Source organism: Mesoplodon mirus (assembly GCF_964341445.2).
Source record: "Mesoplodon mirus genome assembly, chromosome: 2".
NCBI classification, from domain to species: domain Eukaryota; kingdom Metazoa; phylum Chordata; class Mammalia; order Artiodactyla; family Ziphiidae; genus Mesoplodon; species Mesoplodon mirus.
In genome coordinates, this window is record NC_138977.1 from 71654151 (window position 1) to 71675797 (window position 21647).

The window sequence follows — 21647 nt, forward strand, 5'->3', positions numbered from 1 at the left end:
AATGTGTGCATTATAACAGTGCTGTTATTGGTCAATTCTTTTTATTTCTCAGAACTTGCACTTGTCATGTCAAGAATTCTTAGCATTATCATCAATAAATTCTGCATGTTATCATCAATAATTGACTTTTATCTACAAAAATTTTCCAGGAAAAGTATTTTCTCCCTCAGTACAAAAGTTATATTTGCATAGTGAGTGCCATAAATTATTTATAAACTCTGTTTCATTTTATGTATTATATATATAACCATAGTTATATATAAAGCATCAGATATGTACTTAAGATTATTGATGGTGAAATAATTTGTTTGAAAAGTTACCTTATCTAAGCATGTCATAAATATTAAATATACCTTTGACTATAACTGCATGATGACTTAGAAAAGTATAAAACCTTTGATTTCATGCATATGAGTGCATCTATTAATACATCTTTTAGTTGTGTGGGATCAATTTATATAACCAGGTATGTTGTCCTAATCTTATTTATATTTAATAAAAATTTGCTTTGAATCTCCTTGTTTTGATTTGTTTGCTATTTGTTATATGTATTCCATAAGTAATTTCCTCAAACAATGTAGATGGTTGGTTTATTTTCAAATCCTAAAACCTCTTCCTGTGACTTTTAATTTTGATGTAATTCAAAATTTATACCAAAGATGCATGAGTAGTAAAAGGAATTCTTATATTCTCTACCCAAATTCAACCATTGTTCACATTTTGCCCAATTTGCTTTATCATTCTCTCTCTCTCTCCATATATTTATATTCAAATTTCTTCAATTGTCCTAATAATGCCCTTTATACCTGTTGGTTATCATTGTCCAGGATCTAATCCAGGGTCTTTCAGTGCATTCAGTTGTCATCTCTTTTTGGTCTCCTTCCATCTGGAACACTTCCTCAGCCTTTCTCTGGGAACTTTGATCTTGACACTTTGAAATATAATAGACAGTTATTTTGTAGTGTCCCTTAATTTGAGTTTTCTATTGTTTCCTCATCCTGAAATCTTTTTTATTTACCCATATGGACAATGTATTAGACAGTTAAGAAGAGAATGTTGAATCACAGTGCTATACACAGTGCTATATTTTTTAAACACCTAAAAATACAATAACTTATTAAAATCACAACTAGAGTGGATGAGTTTAACTTATTTTAGGTTTGACATTTCAAAAAAACTAAATATGTAATAGAGTTGAAACTTCATTTGGAGGAAAATTAAGAGCCTTAAATAATTTTATTTTAAAAATGCAGATAAACTATTTTTTTAATTTAAAAAGCTATGAAATCAAAATTAATGAATGGAGCAGTAGACATCATGTATCCAAATGCTGAAACAAAAAATAAAATAATTTAAAAGTACATTAAGAAAATAACACAAAAAATAATAAAAAGAATAAATAAAACCAAAATATAGTCAAATAAACTACATAAACCACTGGCCAACTCGGTTAAAAACAAAAACAAATAACAAAGAAAAAACAATAAAATAAATCAACAAAATAAAAATAAAATAATAAGGAAATTATAAAGAATATTACATGTAACATATAACATTATGTCAATGAATGTAAAGTTTTAGAGGAAATTGATGATTAATCTAGAGAAGTATAAATATCAAATTTGGACTCAATAAAAGGTAGAAAACCTGAGAAGATCAGTAACATCAGAAAATACATTAGAAATCCATATTGTAAAATGTCCTAGTGGAGGTGACTTTACCACTGAATTGTAGCTAATCTTTAGTAGAATAATTTCTATTCTATTTCTATTACAAAGATCATAGAAAATTATAAGTAGCTACTAAACTGAAGTAAGAACAAAGTATAACAATAATAAAATACTAAAAAACAAAAGTCTAACAATTTAATTTATAACTGTAGTTGAAAAAAACCTAAATAAAATATTAGCAAAAAGAAAAGCAGTAAATTCCAAGAATAATGCCCAACACCAAATATAGTTTATTCAAGGAATGAATTAAGTCTGTCTTTATGAAATAAATAAAAATATGTTAGTATACTCATAAAATTATGAGAGAAAAATATCAATGCAATTATAAAAGTATACTTTAAAGATTTATTTCATACATTTTAGTAAATCACTAATAATTTAAACATCTAAGTAAAATGGGAATAGAAGTTATCAATTAAATGTGTGTAGTCAATATCACAAGGAAAGTTACCTACATTAAATATTGAAACTATTAACAGATTTTAGGAACAGAATGTGAATGTCCTCTTACCATTATTATTTAAAATTAGACAGTAGGAAAATTAAATAAACATTAAGAAAACAAAAGAGTTGTAAAAAATCACTTATAATTGCACAGTAAGAAAATCCAAGATATTTAACAACAAATAATCATCTTTTAATAGGAGATAATTTTAATTAAATAGAAGGAAAATACATAACAATGAATAGCTTTTTATTAAGACACCTTGCTTGTTTATAAATGTAATCAGGAACATGTCCTATTTATTATAATCAAACAACACTAAGTGTGTAGAAGTAAACTCAAAAAGAAAAGTAAGTTACTTGCATGAATCACACCATGAAATTTTACTGAAAGACATAAAATTTAATCAGGAAGTGATGTACAATTTTTTAGAGTGGAAGAAATACCAGAATACTTCAGCTTTCACAAATAGCTCTATACATTAAATGCATTTCCAATAAGAATTCCTTTATAAAACTGGATAAAATAATTTAAGAGTTTACATGGTTAAAAATAGTCATTTGAGAACTGCCAAGTTTGTTTTGAATAAAAGAAGACAAGGGAGAGAGGACTCCAGTAGAACATATTATTAAAGTATGCAACAATCTATTATAAGAATTGGCAGATCAGGCTACTAGGTTAGTGCAAATGGATAAAGTATAGAAACAGATGGATATTTGTAACCATCTATATATATAAATATATATATATATACACACACATATATATAATGCTAGATAAATTATTTATTATATAAAGTGGAATATCTCTAACATTATCCAAACAAGCAAACAAAGAACAAAACAAAAAATGTGGATTCAGAAGGAGAGCAAACAATATCACCCATAACCCACAGCTACAGATACTTTGGAGACAATGATTTCTAAACAAACTATTTTTCATGTAAATGGACCTTCTGAGACCAGCCATGTTAACTCTAGTGCCCACACAGAACCAGAATGGCAGATTGGGATGGTATGGAAAAGGGAAGAAAGGTACCAGTCAAGGTGGGAAATAGTGAAAGTAATTCCAATACCATTGGGTCAGGCTCCTAGACCCTGGAAATTTGAAAGAAACAGACTTGAAAAGTGCATGGACCAGTGGTGGCTATGTTGGAAAAGCTCCATCTCAGTAATAAAGTGAAGCACCTGGTAATAGGAAATATCCCTCAGAGACCTGGTGGTGAAGGAAAAACAACAACAACAACAACAACAGAATGAATCAGAAGGATGGATATATTAGTTTCTAAGAACCATTCCTCACTAAAAAGAATCAGGGCTCCTTGGAGAAATGGCTACTTCATAGACCAAGAAATGAAAACTATTATGTAACATTGGGTCATCTTATGTCAGAAAGCAAGGAAAAATTCAAAAACTAGCAATGAAGGCATGCCAAAAGACAAAGAGGTCAAGCCTAAAGGGCCTCCTATGGGCTACATCTGGAACATTTAAATAACAACAACATTAGTAAGTTGTTATTATCATTTCTGTAATTGATTATAAAGAAATAAATAAAAACCCATGAGTCCTTTGTGTGTGTGTCTGTGTGTATGTAAGAGGGAGTATGAAAGAGAGACAGAGAGAGAAATGGATGCTAAAACCAAAGATTAAAGTGTTTCAGAAACTAAAAGTTTGAACAGTGCCAAAGGCACTCCATAGATTATCTGAGAATTGCAAAGGGGAAAAATAAATGGTCCTTTCCTTAGAAAGATCTGATTACCATTTTCTTTGAAATAAAGTGATCAAATTTCACATCACTAATAGCTGAATTCTGATTCAGGAAAAAAAACTATGAATTTTGAGAATAAAAGGAGAAATTTAATATAGATCGATGTAGATGGTATTAGGGAAAAATTATTGATGTTCTAAATGGAGCAACTGATTGAATGAACCACTGAAATTTTTCATATTTTTAGGAGATGTATGTAAAGTATTTTGGTGCAAAGTGACAAGATTTATGTAACACTTTTAAATGGTTCAGCAAGTACAATAAAGATGGATAAAGAAAATATAGTAAAATATTAACAGTTATTAAATGTAGACCTTTTGTATAAGAGGGATCATAGTATTATTATTACTTTTAAATTTAAGGTATACAATTTTTTTCATAAGAAGTGTTGGAAAAATTAACAGGTAAATAGAAAATTAAGAAAAATTGTATATTCTTGAGTTATGAAAACTAAATATTAGGGAACATCTAGGTAAAATAGTCATGTAAAATTATATAAATTAAATTATTCATATGCTAAACAAAGTGATATATAGACATAATAAGCCAGGAGTTAAATTCACAAACATAAAGAAAAATTTTGAAAATTTATTAAAAATATAGATTCCAATAAAAAAATAGTTTACAAATTGGTAGTTCACACACGAAAAATTTAAAAATAGTCAAAAAAATCATATTAGAAAACAGGTCAAAATCACTGATATTTAGAGAAATGAAAATTTAAACAGTAAAAACTACCACTTTTTAAAAAAACTCTTATATTAGTGATTATTTTAAAGACTGATATCATTCACTGCTTTTAGGTGTATGAGGGAAGAAAAACAGTTATGCATTGCTGGTAGAAATATATATTGGAACAAACTTTGGGGAAAAGAATATGCCAGTATCCACTAAAAGTAAATTTTGCTACAAAACAAACAAGGAGTAACACTGCCAGATTAGTGTATTTATACAAGGATATTTATTGAAGCATGTTATTTAACTGGAAATAACCTGGATGTCAAATGATATGGAATTGTTAAATAAATTGTGCTACATCTGTAGTTAGAAAATGAAGCAGTTAGTTTATTTAAACTAATTAAATAAATTAGTTTGTTACTCATATATTGACCTAGAAATATGTCTATAACGCATTATTCAGCAGTGGATAATTCTGTTTTTGCAAAATATAAAAATTAAAAAAAGGAAAACAAACCATATGTGTGCATCTATATCTATATCTAATCTATATTATCTGTATCTACCTCTATAACTATATCTATGCAAGGTTAAAAAATAAGTTTGAAAGCAAAAATGCAAACTGCTAACATGTTCAGCATACCTCAAGGTAGAGGCAGAGGAAAGGAGGGGGAAGGTATGTCTATTGACAGAACTTATATCTGTAGTCCATGAATTGTTACAAATGTATACTTTTTCTAATTAAAAAATAAAAATAAAATTTAAAAACCCCGTAACAATAGCAACAAAAGAAATTGCTGTCAAATTGATTATATCTATTCAGGCACAAATTATTTTCTAATGTGCAGAAATTTGACTGTAGTCATATAGCAAAGAGAAAGGATTTATGAATCTTTTCATATAAAATTAATGATGGGTTATAATGTGTGGTCTTTTTACTTTAAAAGAAAGTATCACAAGGTGATACTTTATTACTGGGCCATTTTAATTGCTACATCTCTGTGTGCTTTATTGTGAATATTTTTGGTTTTGAATTTTTGACCATAGGCAATTTCATTATGAATTAGGGTTCCCTTTCATAGATTAGAAAATGTTACAAATCAAAAGGATAAATTATAAACACAATGAATTATAACTTGAACTCTTAAATTTTCTCACATTTTTCTCTTTATCCTGGTGGAACAAAGTGAACCCTCAATAAGTTAGTGTGAAATGAATAAAGGAAAGAAAGAATAGCCATTTTTTTTAGAAAGAAATTTCGGAGAAAGAAGTTTACTTCAATTATTAAATCAGAGAAATCAGGAAGCAAATGATCTCTTTAAGGCTAAAACATAAAATGTTTTGAAAATGCCTAGAAAAACACTACATTATAATATCTTATAAAAAACTAAATAGTAAATACAATTTATAGGATTAGTAGTCCTCAAATCCCACAATACAAACATTAGAATAACATTGTAAAGATAATAATTATATGGAAATCTCTCTTTTTTAAAAAATTTATTTTTATTTATTTATTTTTGCGTTGGGTCTTTGTTGCTGTGTGAGGGCATTCTCTAGCTGCGGCCAGTGGGGGATTCTCATTGCGGTGGCTTCTCTTGTTGTGGAGCATGGGCTCTAGGCACACAGGCTTCAGTAGTTGTGGCTTGTGGGCTCTAGAGCACAGGCTCAGTAGTTGGGGCCCATGGGCTTAGTTGCTCCCCAGCATGTGGGATCTTCCTGGACCAGGACTCAACAGTGGCAGGTGGATTCTTAACCACTGTGCCACCAGGGAAGCCCTGGAAATCACTTATCCCAGGCCTATTTATACATCTCCTATTCTTGATCTTCAAGACCCTACAGAGATGCAAATCTGTTCTGTAAAGCTTCTCTTGCCCATGAGGTTTGTAAGCTATTCGTGGGTTTCCTTCTTCACTTGGGTGTAATATGCACAAGATATATGAATCTGTGGAGAGGCACAAACATTCAGTCTATAGCACTGACTCTACTGCTTCCCTCTTATAAGAACCCTTGTGACTTTATTGGGCCTATCAGGATAATCCAGAATTATCTCTCAAGATCCATAATTTAATCACTTCTGCAAAGTCCTTATTGTCATTTAAGTAATGTATTTACAGGGTGTTGTATTAGCGTCTCCAAAGAAACAGAATGTGTGTAGTGTGTGTGGTATGTATGTGTGTGTGTGTGTGTGCATATGTATATAAGGAATTGGCTCACATAATTATGGAAATTGAAAAGTCCCAAGGTCTAGCAAGTTGGAGTCTGAGGAATGCCAATGGTATAGTTCCAGTCAGTGTCTGAAGGCCTGAAAACCAAGATAGCAGATGGTAAAAGATATAGTGTGAATCTGTATCTCAAGGCAGGAGAAGACCCATGACCCATCTGTAAGACAGTCAGGCAGAGAGAAGGAATTCTCCCTTAATCAATCTTTTGTTCTCTTCTGGCCTTCAGCAGATTGGATGAGGCTCTCCCACATTGGGGAGGACAATCTACTTTACTTGTTAATCTCATCCAGAAACACCCTCACAGACACACCCAGAATAATGTTTAAACAAGTATCTGGGTACCCCATGGCCCAGTTAAGTACACATAAAATTAACCATCACAGATGTGGACACTTTGGGGAGATCATTTCCAGCCTACTACAATTCCTATAAGCACAAAACATGCTCTAGCATAATTATCTTAACAAGTTTATTGATGCCACACTCTCCTCCAGTTTACTCCACATTTCTCTACATCTTTTCCCATGTTAACTTGAAAGAATTCTGTATTTTCTCTGAAGCCTTATAACTCCATTCTCCACTAAACCCTTCTTAAATGGAATTTGAACCCCTCCATTTCACTTAGTCTTCGTACATCAGGGTAAAAATGACCTCCATGTTGCCGTATGTAATGACCATATCTCTGCTCTGGTTTTACTAAAAATCACAAACTGCTGCCCCAAACTTTCCCTTCTTGGTCTCTATAAGGGTAACTTCTCAGACAGACACACATATTTGAATGAATGAATGGCTGAATTTTATTACAATTTGTAGGATATCACTATCAAATGTTTATCTAATAGATATACTAAAATTAGAGTTATAGTAATCAAAGGATACAGATCTCATTTATGGCGATGTTGCATTTTACTACAACGAAGACTAATTAAAAATTGGTTCCAGAAAAGAGTTTATGCCAAATTAAAAACAGATTCTAATGATGGAGTAACCAATAGAGAATGATTATCGATAGATAGGTACATAGATAGATAAAGACATAGATATAGATAGATAAACACATATGTACATATATAATATAATACACATACATATATATGCTTATATGTACATTTATCTTGATTTGTTTTAATAAAAAATTTTTGGAATATAATCTAACATCATCATATAAGAATACTTTTCTAAAATTACCTTAAATTTATTCAATTATTGAAGACAAATTAATTTTTTTGTATGCCTACATTTGCTCCTGAAATAATATCCATTAAGGGCTAAGGTTATAGATACTTAAAATTTCATCTAATTTAATTTTTTGGGAAGATTAAGTCTTTTGACAGTTCAGGTTATAAAATGACCACACTTTTTTTTTTTTTTTTTGCGTTACACGGGCCTCTCACTGTTGTGGCATCTCCCGTTGTGAAGCACAGGCTCCAGACGTGCAGGCTCAGTGGCCATGGCTCACGGGCCCAGCCGCTCCACGGCATGTGGGATCTTCCCAGACCGGGGCACGAATCCATGTCCCCTGCATCGGCAGGCGGACTCTCAACCACTGTGCCACCATGGAAGCCCCCCACTTTTTTTTTTTTAATAGATGTTCAAACTGTCAGGAAAAATTTGTGTCTGATCTTCCATGGGTTAAAGTCATAATGAGAATTTCTGCAATTAACAAGGAGTAAAAAGTTGAAGTTTTAAATTGTTACCAGTACATAATGATCATTATAATATGCAAAGAAGAACATACAAAACTGAATCTCGTCAAATAAAGACATTCTGAGTGCTTTATATCATGGAATGTTTAGGAAAAAATTTTAATTTGTGCCTTTCCTTATTAGAATTTGCAAAATATTGAATGAAGTAGTTCAATTAAAGTTATTTGAAACAGCAGGAGGAAAGTAAAATATTTAAACCACAGATATATTTTACAAATAATAATTTGATTTAATATAAGGTATAGTTTAATATTGCAAATGTATAAATACAAGCAGAAGATGTGAATTTTAATTTTATCTTCTCTAAGGGCTACGGGTCTATGCAGTGGTTCTCTAAATATGGTCCATTGACGTCTAGGGACTCCTGAGGCCCCTTTAAAGGATATATAAGGTGACATCAAAACTGTTTTCATAATTGCACTAATGTTATTTACCTTTGTGTTGACGTTTACACTGATGGTACAGACACAATTAGTAGCTAAGACTTCTGTTTCCTTAGCACATACTAAACCAGTGGTGCTAAACTCTACTAGCAGTCACTACATTCTTTATTGCTATGTTCTTGCCGAAATGCATCCTGGCAGGCACATGCACAAACAAACACATACTCACACACTCTCACACACACATGCACACACAGTGACACCAGTTACACTTAAGAATTTTCTTTATGAAGCAGTACAAGTTATTTTATAAGACCTCAACCCCTAACGTATTTCTGTGTGATGAAACGGGAAGTACATATAAAGCACTTCTGCTGCTGAACAAAGTACATTGTTTACTCAATGAAAATTACTATGTGATTGTACTGCAAGCTGTACTAGCCACCTTTTTCAAGGAATGCTCTTTTTGGAAAACACAGCCAATAGACAAAACATGGCTATTTGGCTTTGGGTACTTGGCAGATGTTATCTCATTCTCAGGGAGGGGGAAATTTTTCCCTTCTACACTTCTCGAGTCCTTGTGGCTGATTAATACTAAAATTGTCACAAAACAGATTAACAGAAGGAAAAAAAATTAATTTATGCACATGGAGGACTCATAGACATGAGACCAAAGAAGTGACCAAAGCAGATGGCTTTTACTTATTTTTTATTAAAAAAAATTTTTAACATCATTATTGGAGTATAATTGCTTTACAATGGTATGTTAGTTTGTGCTATATAACAAAGGGAATCAGCTATACATAGACATATATCCCCATATCTTCTCCCTCTTCCGTCTTCCTCCCACCCTTCTGGGTGGTCACAAAGCACCGAGCTGATCTCCCTGTGCTATGCGGTTGCTTCCCACTAGCAATCTATTTTACATTTGATAGTATATATAAGTCCATGTCACTCTCTCACTTTGTCCCAGCTTACCCTTCCCTCTCCCCGTGTCCTCAAGTCCATTCTTTATGTCTGTGTCTTTAGTCCTGTTCTGCCCCTAGGTTCTTCACCACTTTATTTTTTATTTTTATTTTTTAGATTCCATACATATGTGTTAGCATATGGTATTTGTTTTTCTCTTTCTGACTTAACTTCACTTTGTATGACAGACTCTAAGTCCATCCACCTCACTACAAATAACTCAATTTCATTTCTTTTTATGGCTGAGTAATATTCCATTGTATATATGTGCCACATCTTCTTTATCCATTCATCTGTTGATGGACACTTAGGTTGCTTCCATGTCCTGGCTACTGTAAACAGAGCTGCAATAAACATTGTGGTACATGATTCTTTTTGAATTATGGTCTACTCAGGGTATATGCCCAGTAGTGGGATTGCTGGGTTGTATGGTAATTCTATTTTTAGTTTTTTAAGGAACCTCCATACTGTTTTCTAGAGTGGCTGTATCGATTTACATTCCCACCAACAGTACAAGAGGGTTACCTTTTCTCCACACCCTCTTTGGCATTTATTGTTTGTAGATTTTTTGATGATGGCCATTCTGACTGGTGTGAGGTGATACCTTATTGTACTTTTGATTGACATTTCTCTACTGATTAGAGTTGTTGAACAATCTTTCATGTGTTTGTTGCCAGTCTGTATATCTTCTTTGGAGAAATGTCTGTTTAGGTCTTCTGTCCATTTTTGGATTGGGTTGTTTGCTTTTTTGATATTGAGCTGCATGAGTTGCTTGTAAATTCTGGAGATTAATCCTTTGTCAGTTGCTTCATTTGCAAATATTTTCTACCATTCTGAGGGTTTTCTTCTCATCTTGTTTATGGTTTCCTTTGCTGTGCAAAAGCTTTGAAGTTTCATTAGGTCCCATTTCTTTATTTTTGTTTTTATTTCCATTTCTCCAGGAGGTGGGTCAAAAAACATCTTGCTGTGATTTATATCATAGAGTGTTGTGCCTATGTTTTCCTCTAAGAGTTGTATACTGTCCAGCCTTACATTTAGGTCTTTAAACCATTTTGAGTTCATTTTTGTGTATGGCATAAGCAAGTGTTCTAATTTCATTCTTTTTCATGTAACTGTCCAGTTTTCCCAGCACCACTTATTGAAGAGGCTGTCTTTTCTCCACTGTATATTCTTGCCTCCTTTATCAAAAATAAGGTGACCATATGTGCATGGGTTTATATCTGGGCTTTCTATTCTGTTCCATTGACCTATATTTCTGTTTTTGTGCCAGTACAATACTGTCTTGATTACTGCAGCTTTGTAGTATAGTCTGAAGTCAGGGAGCCTGATTCCTCCAGCTCCGTTTCTCTTTCTCAAGATTACTTTGGCTATTCGGGGTCTTTTGTGTTTCCATACAAATTGTGCAATTGTTGTTCTAGTTCTGTGAAAAATGCCATTGGTACTTTGATAGGGATTGCACCAAATCTGTAAATTGCTTTGGGTACAAAAGTCATTTTCACAATGTTGATTCTTCCAGTCTAAGAACATGGTATATCTCTCCATCTGTTTGTATCATCTTTAATTTCTTGCATTAGTGTCTTATAGTTGTCTGCATACAGGTCTTTTGTCTCCTTAGGTAGGTTTATTCCTAGGTATTTTATCCTTTTTGTTGCAGTGGTAAATGGGAGTGTTTCCTTAATTTCTCTTTCAGATTTTTCATTATTAGCATATAGGAATGCAAGAGGTTTCTGTGCAGTAATTTTGTATCCTGCTACTTTACCAAATTCATTGATTAGTTCTAGTCGTTTTCTGGTAGTGTCTGTAGGATTCTCTATGTATAGTATCATGTCATCTGCAAACAGTGACAGTTTTACTTCTTTTCTGACTTGTATTCCTTTTATTTCTTTTTCTTCTCTGATTACTGTGGCTAAAATTTCCAAAACTATGTTGAATAGCAGTTGTGAGAGTGGGCAACCTTGTCTTGTTCCTGATCTTGGTGGAAATGGTTTCAGTTATTCACCATTCAGAATGATGTTGTCTGTGAGTTTGTCATATATGGCCTTTATTATGTTAAGTTCCCTCTATGCCTACTTTCTGGAGGGTTTTTTTTTTTTATCATAAATCAGTGTTGAATTTTGTCGAAAGCTTTCTCTGAATCTATTGAGATGATCATATAGTTTTTATCCTTCAATTTGTTAATATGGTGTATCACATTTATTGGTTTGTGTATATAAAGAATCCTTGCATTCCTGGGATAAACCCCACTTGATCATGATGTATGATCCTTTTTATGTGCTGTTGGATTCTGTTTGCCAGTATTTTGTTGAGGATCTTTACATCTATGTTCATCAGTGATATTGGTCTGCAGTTTTCTTTCTCTGTGACATCTTTGTCTGGTTTTGGTATCAGGGTGATGGTGGCCTTGTAGAATGAGCTGGGGATTTTTCCTCCCTCTGCTATATTTTGGAAGAGTTTGAGAAGGATAGGTATTAGCTCTTCTCTAAATGCTTGATAGAATTTGCTTGTGAAGCCATCTGGTCCTGGGCTTTTGTTTGTTGGAAGATTTTTTAACACAGTCTCAATTTTAGTGCTTGTGATTGGTCTGTTTATATTTTCTATTTCTTCCTGGTTCAGTCTTGGAAAGTTGTGCTTTTCTAAGAATTTGTCATTTCTTCTCAGCTGTCCATTTTATTGGCATATATTTACTTGTAGTAATCTCTCATGATTCTTTGTATCGCTACAGTGTCCGTTGTTACTTCTCCTTTTTCATTTCTAATTCTATTGATTTGAGTCTTCTCCCTTTTTTTCTTGATGAGTCTGGCTAATCATTTTTCAATTTTGTTTATCTTCTCAAAAAATAGCTTTTAGTTTTATTGATGTTTGCTATTGTTTCCTTCATTTCTTTTTCATTTATTTCTGATCTGATCTTTATGATTTCTTTCCTTCTGCTAACTTTGGGGGTTTTTGGTCTTCTTTCTCTAATTGCTTTAGGTGCAAGGTTAGGTTGTTTATTTGAGATGTTTCTTGTTTCTTGAGGTAGGATTGTATTGCTATAAACTTCCCTCTTAGAACTGCTTTTGTTGCATCTCAAGGTTTTGGTTGGTCGTGTTTTCATTGTCATTTGTTTGTAGGCATATTTTGATTTCCTCTTTGATTTCCTTAGAGATCTCTTGTTTATTAAGTAGTGTATTGTTTAGCCTCCATGTGTTTGTTTTTTTTTTTACAGATTTTTTTCCTGTAATTGATACCTAGTCTCATAGTGTTGTGGGCGGAAAAGATACTTGATATGATTTCAATTTTCATAACTTTACCAAGGCTTGATTTGTGACCCAAGATATGGTCTATCCTGGAGAATGTTCTATAAGCACTTGAGAAGAAAGTGTATTTAGTTGTTTGTGGATGGAATATCCTATAAATATCAGTTAAGTCCATCTTGTTTAATGTACCATTTAAAGCTTGTGCTTCCTTATTTATTTTCATTTTGGATAATCTGTCCATTGGTGGAAGTGGGTTGTGAAGTCCCCTACTATGATTGTGTTGCTGTCGTTTTCCCCTTTCATGGCTATTAACATCTGCCTTATGTATTGAGGTGTTCCTATGTTGGGTGCATAAATATTTACAGTTGTTATATTCTCTTCTTGTATTGATACATAGATCATTATGTAGTGTCCTTCTTTGTCTCTTGCAATAGTCTTTATTTTAAAGTCTATTTTGCCTGATATGAGAATTGCTACTCCAGCATTCTTTTGATTTCCATTTGCAAGGAATATTTTTTTCCATCCCCTCACTTTCAGTCTGTATGTGTCCCTAGGTCTGACATCGGTCTCCTGTTGACAGCATATATATGGGTCTTGTTTTTGCACCCATTCAGCCAGCCTATATCTTTTGGTTGGAGCATTTAATCGATTTACATTTAAGGTAATTATCAATATGTATGTTCCTATTGCCATTTTCTTGATTGTTTTGGGTTTGTTATCGTAGGTCTTTTCCCTCTCTTGTGTTTCCTGCCTAGAGAATTTCCTTTAGCATTTGTTGTAAAGCTGGTTTGGTGGTGCTGAATTATCTTAGATTTGCTTGTCTGTAAAGATTTTCATTTCTCTGTTGAATCTGAATGAAATCCTTGCTGGGTAGGTTAATCTTGGCTGTAGGTTTTCCCCTTTCTTAACTTTAAATATATCCTGTCCCTCCCTTCTGGTTTGCAGAGTTTTTGCTGAAAGATCAACTGTTAACCTTATGGGGATTCCTTTGCATATTATTTGTTGCTTTTCCCTTGCTGCTTTTTTTTTTCTTTGTATTTAATTTTAGATAGTTTGATTAATATGTGTCTTAGCATGTTTCTCCTTGGTTTTGTCCTGTATGGGACTCTCCACATTTCCTGAACTTGATTATTTCCTTTCCAATTTTAGGGAAGTTTTCAGCTATAATCTCTTCAAATATTTTCAGTCCCTTTCTTTTTCTCTTCTTATTCTGGGACCCTTATAATTCTAATGTTTGTGCAATTAATTTTGTCCCAGAGGTCTCTGAGACTGTTTGAAATTCTTTTGAGTTTTTTTTCTTTATTCAGCTCTAAGGTAGTTATTTCCACTGTTTTATCTTCCAGGTCACTTATCCGTTCTTCTTCCTCAGTTATTCTGCAATTGATTCCTTCTAGAGAATTTTTAATTTTATTTATTGTGTTGTTCATCATTGTTTTTTTGCTCTTTAGTTCTTCTATGTTCTTGTTAAACATCTCTTGTATTTTCTCCATTCTATTTCCAAGATTTTGGATCATCTTTACTATCATTACTCTGAATTGTTTTTCAGGTAGACTGACTATTTCCTCTTCATTTGTTTGGTCTGCTGGATTTTTACCTTGTGCCTTCATCTGCTGTGTGTTTCTGTGTCTTTTCATTTTGCTTAACTTATTGTGTTTGGGGTCTGCTTTTCACAGTCTGCAGGTCCATAGCTCCTGTTGTTTTTGGTGTCTGCCCCCAGTTGGTAAGGTTTTTTCAGTGGGTTGTGTAGGCTTCCTGTTGGAGGGGACTGGTGCCTGTTTTCTGGTGGATGAGGCTGGATTTTGTTTTTCTGGTGGGCAGGGCTGCATCTGGTGCTGTTTTTTGGGGTGTCTGTGACCTTCTTTTGATTTTAGGCAGCCTCTCTGCTAATGGGTGGTGTTGTGTTCCTGTCTTGCTAGTTGTTTGGCATAGGGTGTCCAGCACTATAGCTTGCTGGTCGTTGAGTGGAGCTGGGTCTTAGTATTGAGATGAAGATCGCTGGTAGATCTTTTGCCATTTGATTATTATGTGGAGCTGGGAGGTCTCTGGTGGACCAATGTCCTGAACTCGGCTCTCCCACCTCAGAGCCACAGGCCTGACACCCGGCTGGAGCACCAAGACCCTGTTAGCCACATGGCTCAGAAGAAAAGGGAGAAAAAAGAAAGAAAGAAAGAAAAAATAAATAAAATAATTAGAATAAAGAATAATTATAAAAATAAAAAAATTAAAAGTAACAAAAATAAGAGAGCAACCAAACCAAAAAATAAATCCACCAATGATAACAAGTGCTAAAACCTATACTAAAAAACAAGAACAACAACAACAACACCCCTCCAAAAATAAAGAGACCAATAGAACCCTAGGACAAATGGTAAAAGCAAAGCTATACAGACAAAATCACTCACAGAAGCATACACATACACACTCACCAAAAGAGAAAAAGGGGAAAATATATATATATATATATCATTGTTCCCAAAGTCCACCTCCTCAATTTGGGATGATTCGTTGTCTGTTCATGTATTCCACAGATGCAGGGTACATCAAGTTGATTGCGGAGATTTAATCTGCTGCTCCTGAGGCTGCTGGGAGAAATTTCCCTTTTTCTTCTTTGTTCCCACAGCTGCTGTGGTTCAGATTTGGATTTGGCCCCACCTCTGTGTGTAAGTCACCTGAGGGCATCTGTTCTTTGCTCAGACAGGACGGGGTTAAAGGAGCAGCTGATTCAGGGGCTCTGGCTCACTCAGGCTGGGGAGCGGGAGGGGTACAGATGCGCGGCGAGGCCAGTGGGACATTGCAACAGCCTGAGGTGCACCGTGCATTCTCCCGGGGAAGTTGTACCTGGATCACGGGACCCTGGCAGTGGCGGGCTGCAGAAGCTCACAGGAGGGAAGGTGTGGATAGTGACCTGTGCTCGCACACAGGCTTCTTGGTGGCAGCAGCAGCAGCCTTAGCGTCTCATGCCCATCTCTGGGGTCCACACTGATAGCCGCGGCTCGCGCCCGTATCTGGAGCTCCTTTAAGCGTAGCTCTTAATCCCCTCTCCTCACGCCCCAGGAAACAAAGAGGTAAGAAAACGTCTCTTGCCTCTTCGGCAGCTCCAGACTTTCTTCCGGACTCCCTCCCGGCTAGCCGTGGTGCACTAACCCCTTCAGGCTGTGTTCACGCCGCCAACCCCACTCCTCTCCCTGGGATCCGACCCGAAGCCCGAGCCTCAGCTCCCAGCCCCCACCCATCCCAGCGGGTGAGCAGACAAGCCTCTCGGGCTGGTGAGTGCTGGTTGGCACCAATCCTCTGTGCGGGAATCTCTCCACTTTGCCCTCCACACCCCTGTTGCTGTGCTCTCCTCCGTGGCTCCAAAGCTCCCCCCTCCACCACCCGCAGTCTCCACCCGCGACTGGGCTTCCTAGTGTGTGGAAACCTTTCCTCCTTCACAGCTCCCTCCCACTGGTGCATGTCCCATCCCTATTCTTTTGTCTCTGTTTTTTCTTTTGCCCTACCCAGGAACATGGGGAGTTTCTTGCCTTTTGGGAGGTCTGAGGTCTTCTGCCGGCGTTCAGTAGGTGTTCTGTAGGAGTTGTTCCACGTGTAGATGTATTTCTGATGCATTTGTGGGGAGGAAGATGATCTCTGCATCTTACTCTTCCACCATCTTGAAGGTCTCTCTCACAGATGGGTTTTACATTTTTCAGACAAAGAAACAATAAATTTTTGAGGAATTGATAAGACATAGAAACTTAGGTTTCTGGTGCTCAGTTAGTGAATAATCCAGAGTTTGGAATTGGGGTAGTAAATGAAAAAATAACAAGGTGTGTTTATAGAGGCTGCTTGTCACAAATTCCCTAACTCTTCAATAAGGGTGTCCTTCTACTTCCAGATGCAAGGACTGCACCTTTCACATGAGAGATTTATTTCCTGCTTTCAGGGAAATGGAGAGGAGGGTCAGAGTGTCCCTCGTGTGTTGGCAATTTCTTAAGTAACTTTAATACAAAATAATTAATATGCCATTGTGGCATATTTTGGGGTGTCCTGTATTGAGGTCCAACATCATCAACAAACACAGTGAACCTGTCACTGTGAGAAAATGACTGACAGTGTTTGTTCCTGAGAAGGGAAAACTCACTTTTCCTGTGTTTCTCCTTACTCTCACACTTCTCCCCCATTCACAACACTTCTGATACCAGATCTGCAGGTTTTTTAACCACACTAAGCAGTTCTCTGTGACTCCAGCTCAGTGCCCTACAATTTAACTCAATTCTGACACTATCTACCTGGTGATAGCAACAGATTCCACAGGTTAAGGGCTGAGTCCCATGGGACTGCTCCCCCTCCTCAGATACCAATTGCAAGTGGTAGGTCTCCAGGTTACCCACAACTTCTGTCTGACCTGACTATAAATCAGAGGTTCCCATCTCCTCTTATCCCTTGAACACGATTATCTGCAAGAACAGTTCACAGAACACAGGGAAACACTTACGTTTAACAACTTATTACATAATAAAGGATATAATAAAGAATACAGAGGAATAGCCAGTTGACAAGATACAAAGAGGGAGTGCTGGGAAGCTCCTGAGCACTGGAACTTCTGTCTCTGTGGAGGTAGAGAGCATCATCCTCCTGGTAGGTACATGCATGTGTTTACTAACCTGGAAAATTTCCAAACCCCACACTATTAGGATTTTATCGAGGCTTCATCATGTACTTATGACCAATTACTAACTCCATTTCTGGTCCTTCTCCTTTCTCTGGAGTATGGTGGATGGGTCTGACAATTTAAAATTTCTAACCCTGGTTTGGTTTTTCTGGTGACCACTCCAGAGTCACCTTGTTAGAACAAAAGACTCTCCTATTGCTCAGGAAATTCCAAGGGATTTAGGAACCCTGTGTCAGGAACCTGGGTCAAAGACTATACATTAGAAGAAAAGATGTTCCTAGTGCTCTTATCACTTAGGAAGTTACGAGGGTTTTAGGAGCTCTGTGCCTGAAACTGGAGTCAAAAACGTTAGAATGAGATTCTGCTTACACCCTTATTTTCAAGGATTTTAGGAGCCCTGTGTCAGGATAGATATATAGATCTGTATATATACATGTATATATATAATTTCTCACAATTGCCATTGATAAAAATAAAAATTCAAAATTTGAAGCAAGAATTATAATTTTGGAAAAGTTGTATTTGCCAACCTCAACTTGACAACTTCCCAACACTTAGAGATTTTTCTGTTGAGGTCAATGATGACATGAATAATTTTTTCATTGTGTAATGAAATGTCTTCTTTTAGATAATCTATATGTCAGTGACAAATGAATGATGTTATAAATCAATACATGGGTAAAATATCCATTTTAAGTTGAAGATAAATCAATGGATTTTAATATCATATAGTATGAAACTTTTTTAGTATGGTTTCAGATTTCACATTGCAAGTAACTTTAAGAAAATATTTTTGCATAGTTTTGGTGTGGTATCAAAGAAGAACATTCACATTTTTTAACAATTCTATTTAAATATTCCTCTATTTTCAAAATATTTATACATGTGAGTCTTCACTTTATGCACTTCAACCTAAACAACATTTTACTCCATATTGAATGCAGATGCAGATAAAAGAATCCAGTGTTTTTCTATAAAAGAATCCCGATAAAAGAAACCAGCTAAAAGAAGCCAGAAATCAGGAAGATTTATTAAAATGTAGAAAGCGCCAATCTCACTTCTTTTGCTTTGAAAAGTATAATTGTATTTCATAAAAATATATATTATTTACATATCATTTAATGGATTCATTATTTGTAAATAATTGGTAAATATATATGTTTAAAATTTAAATCATTTTAAAATTTAAAAATTAGTTTTTATTTCCAATCTGCTAAATGTCAGTAAATATAACATATGTAAGTAAAAGCTCTTTGGGACGCTCAATAATTTTAAAGAATGTAAAAGTTTCCTGAAAACAAAATGCTTGAGAGATACTTAGCTATAGCAATAGTTTTAAGATTCTTTTGAAGTTTGATGCTTTTTCCCCCCCAACACTATCTTTCTTGAAATTGCAAGAAATGAAAGAGAGTGTGGAGCTGCTCTGTTGGAAGTGAGAATATCCTGTCAGCTAAATGGCCCTCACTATTACGTACTATTACGTACATAATGACTACTAACTACTAACTACTAAATAAATATAAAATAGATAGAAAATACTGGGTTATATGGATATGTCTCATATACCCCTGTTCAAAAATGGTTAAACTGATTTGATGGCAAGGCTAGTACATGTAAGTGTGCATGGATTATATGAATTAATATGCATACTACATGCATTTGATTGCTGGATCATATTGATCTTTTGATCCTCTGTAAATATGAAAAGGCAATTATTCCACATCAGCCTGATTATGAATAGTTCAACCAAATTCTATATAGGCAGAATGAAACTGTCTAAGCACAGACAACCAATTGATGCAGGATTTACATTATTGTTTTATCATATACAAATACAACACACTTTCACTTCATGAATGAGTAGTACACTAAAAGGATTCAGTTGGTAAAATGATTCGATTTTGAAACAATATGAAATTATTTCTTTTACTTACTATCAACATAATGCTTATCTTTTAAAGAATCAATTTTGGGGGGGATTCATTATGTTTTATTTTAACATTCTAGATTTTTAAGTTCTTAATCAAGTTGTAAGTTTCTCACCAGAGACCTAAAAATGTATAGAATTCTAAGCATGGATTATAAAGAATACTCACAGAGGCATATAACTGGCTGATGTCTTGTACGATGTTGGTACAATGCTTTCTGTTGGCTCACAGATGATTTTGCTCCACTGATTTGATGGCAGGTTGTCCTAGGTCGCATTTGAACAAGTTTCATTTCTGCTAACAGACATGTTATCATTCTCTAGAGCTTTCTTCTCTGCACAGCATTTTCCAGAGGATGTGAGTGCAAGTGAGTGAGTGTATGTGTGTATAAAAATGCTACTCTTTTACCATGCTGAGTATTCAATAGGCAAGGTCACTTTTAAAAGCAGTCCCTTTAGTATTGATAGAATTGTCTCCTCTGGCTTGTTTCTCTCAAAATATTGGCTAATGGATGTCTACAGGTAATTTTTAAAATAGGGGCATTAGTCAGGGATTAGAGGGTTATAGCCTCCTTTACTGGTGTGAGACGATGCCAGTCTGATGTGTGATGGATGGTCTTGTAAAATATTAGAAGCCTCTCTCTCTCTGTATGCAGTGTCTTTGACCACATAGGAAATAAAATCAATATATGAAGTAATATTGTGCATTGATCTATTAAAATAGATTGTTGACCCAATATACTTAAATGGTTTCTATGTAATAAATGCCACAAAGCAATAATAATAGTGTGATTTTCTAGTCTTTAGAATGGCAGTCACATGACTAGTAATACTGTGTGGTTTGAAATTGGAGTGGGAAGAGAGCTCTGCTAGTGCACCCTTCAGAGGAGACATTGAGGGAGATTTCTTTTCTTTTTTTTTTTTTTTTTTTTGCATTACGCGGGCCTCTCACTGTTGTGGCCTCTCCCGTTGTGGAGCACAGGCTCCGGACGCACAGGCCCAGCGGCCATGGCTCATGGGCCCAGCCGCTCCGTGGCATGTGGGATCCTCCCAGACAGGGGCACGAACCCGTGTCCCCTGCATCGGCAGGCGGGCTCTCAACCACTGCGCCACCAGGGAAGCCCATTGAGGGAGATTTCTTCTTAATGGGGTATTAGTGGTCGAATTGTGTGTCCCACCATTGTATATTAAAGTCCTGACCACCAGTACCTCAGAGTGTGAACTTAATTGGAAGTAAGTCCATTTCAGCTGTAATTAGTACAGTTAAGCTGACTGTAGTAGGATGGGCCCCTGATCCAATATGACTAGTATCCGTGTAAGAGAGGAAAGTGCCATGTGAAGACAGAGAAACACACAGGAGGAAGATAATGTAAAGAGACAAGGGGAGAAGGCCACGTGAAGACGGAGGCAGAGATCGAAGTGATGCATATCCAAGCCAAGGAACACCAAGGATTGCCAGCTATCACCAGAAGCTACGAGAGAGGCTTGGAACAGATTCTCCCTCAGATTCTTCAGAAGGAACCAACCCTGCTGAACCTTGATTTCTCACTTCTAGCCTCCAGAGATTTGAGAAAATAAATTTCTGTTGTTTTAAGTCACCCAGTTTGTGGTACTTTGCTATGTCAGGCCTCGAAAATTAATACACAGGGATTCTAAGGTTGTTGGTGTAGAAGGAGAAGTGGGGCACATAATTTATCAAAATAATCATCAGTTAAGTTATAACTTCAACTTAATCTTTTTGTGTGGATGAGCAGAGAGGGTCTTATGGAGATATGTTCCTCCAAAGAGCTCACAGCACTATTAGTATTAAAATTCACAAATATTGACCATTTTTACTTTTATTTACATAGTTTTGCATAACGTTTATATATTTTTAAAAATATTATGCACTGAGGCCACAGAGAAACTTATGTCACCTGCAAATTTATTAAGT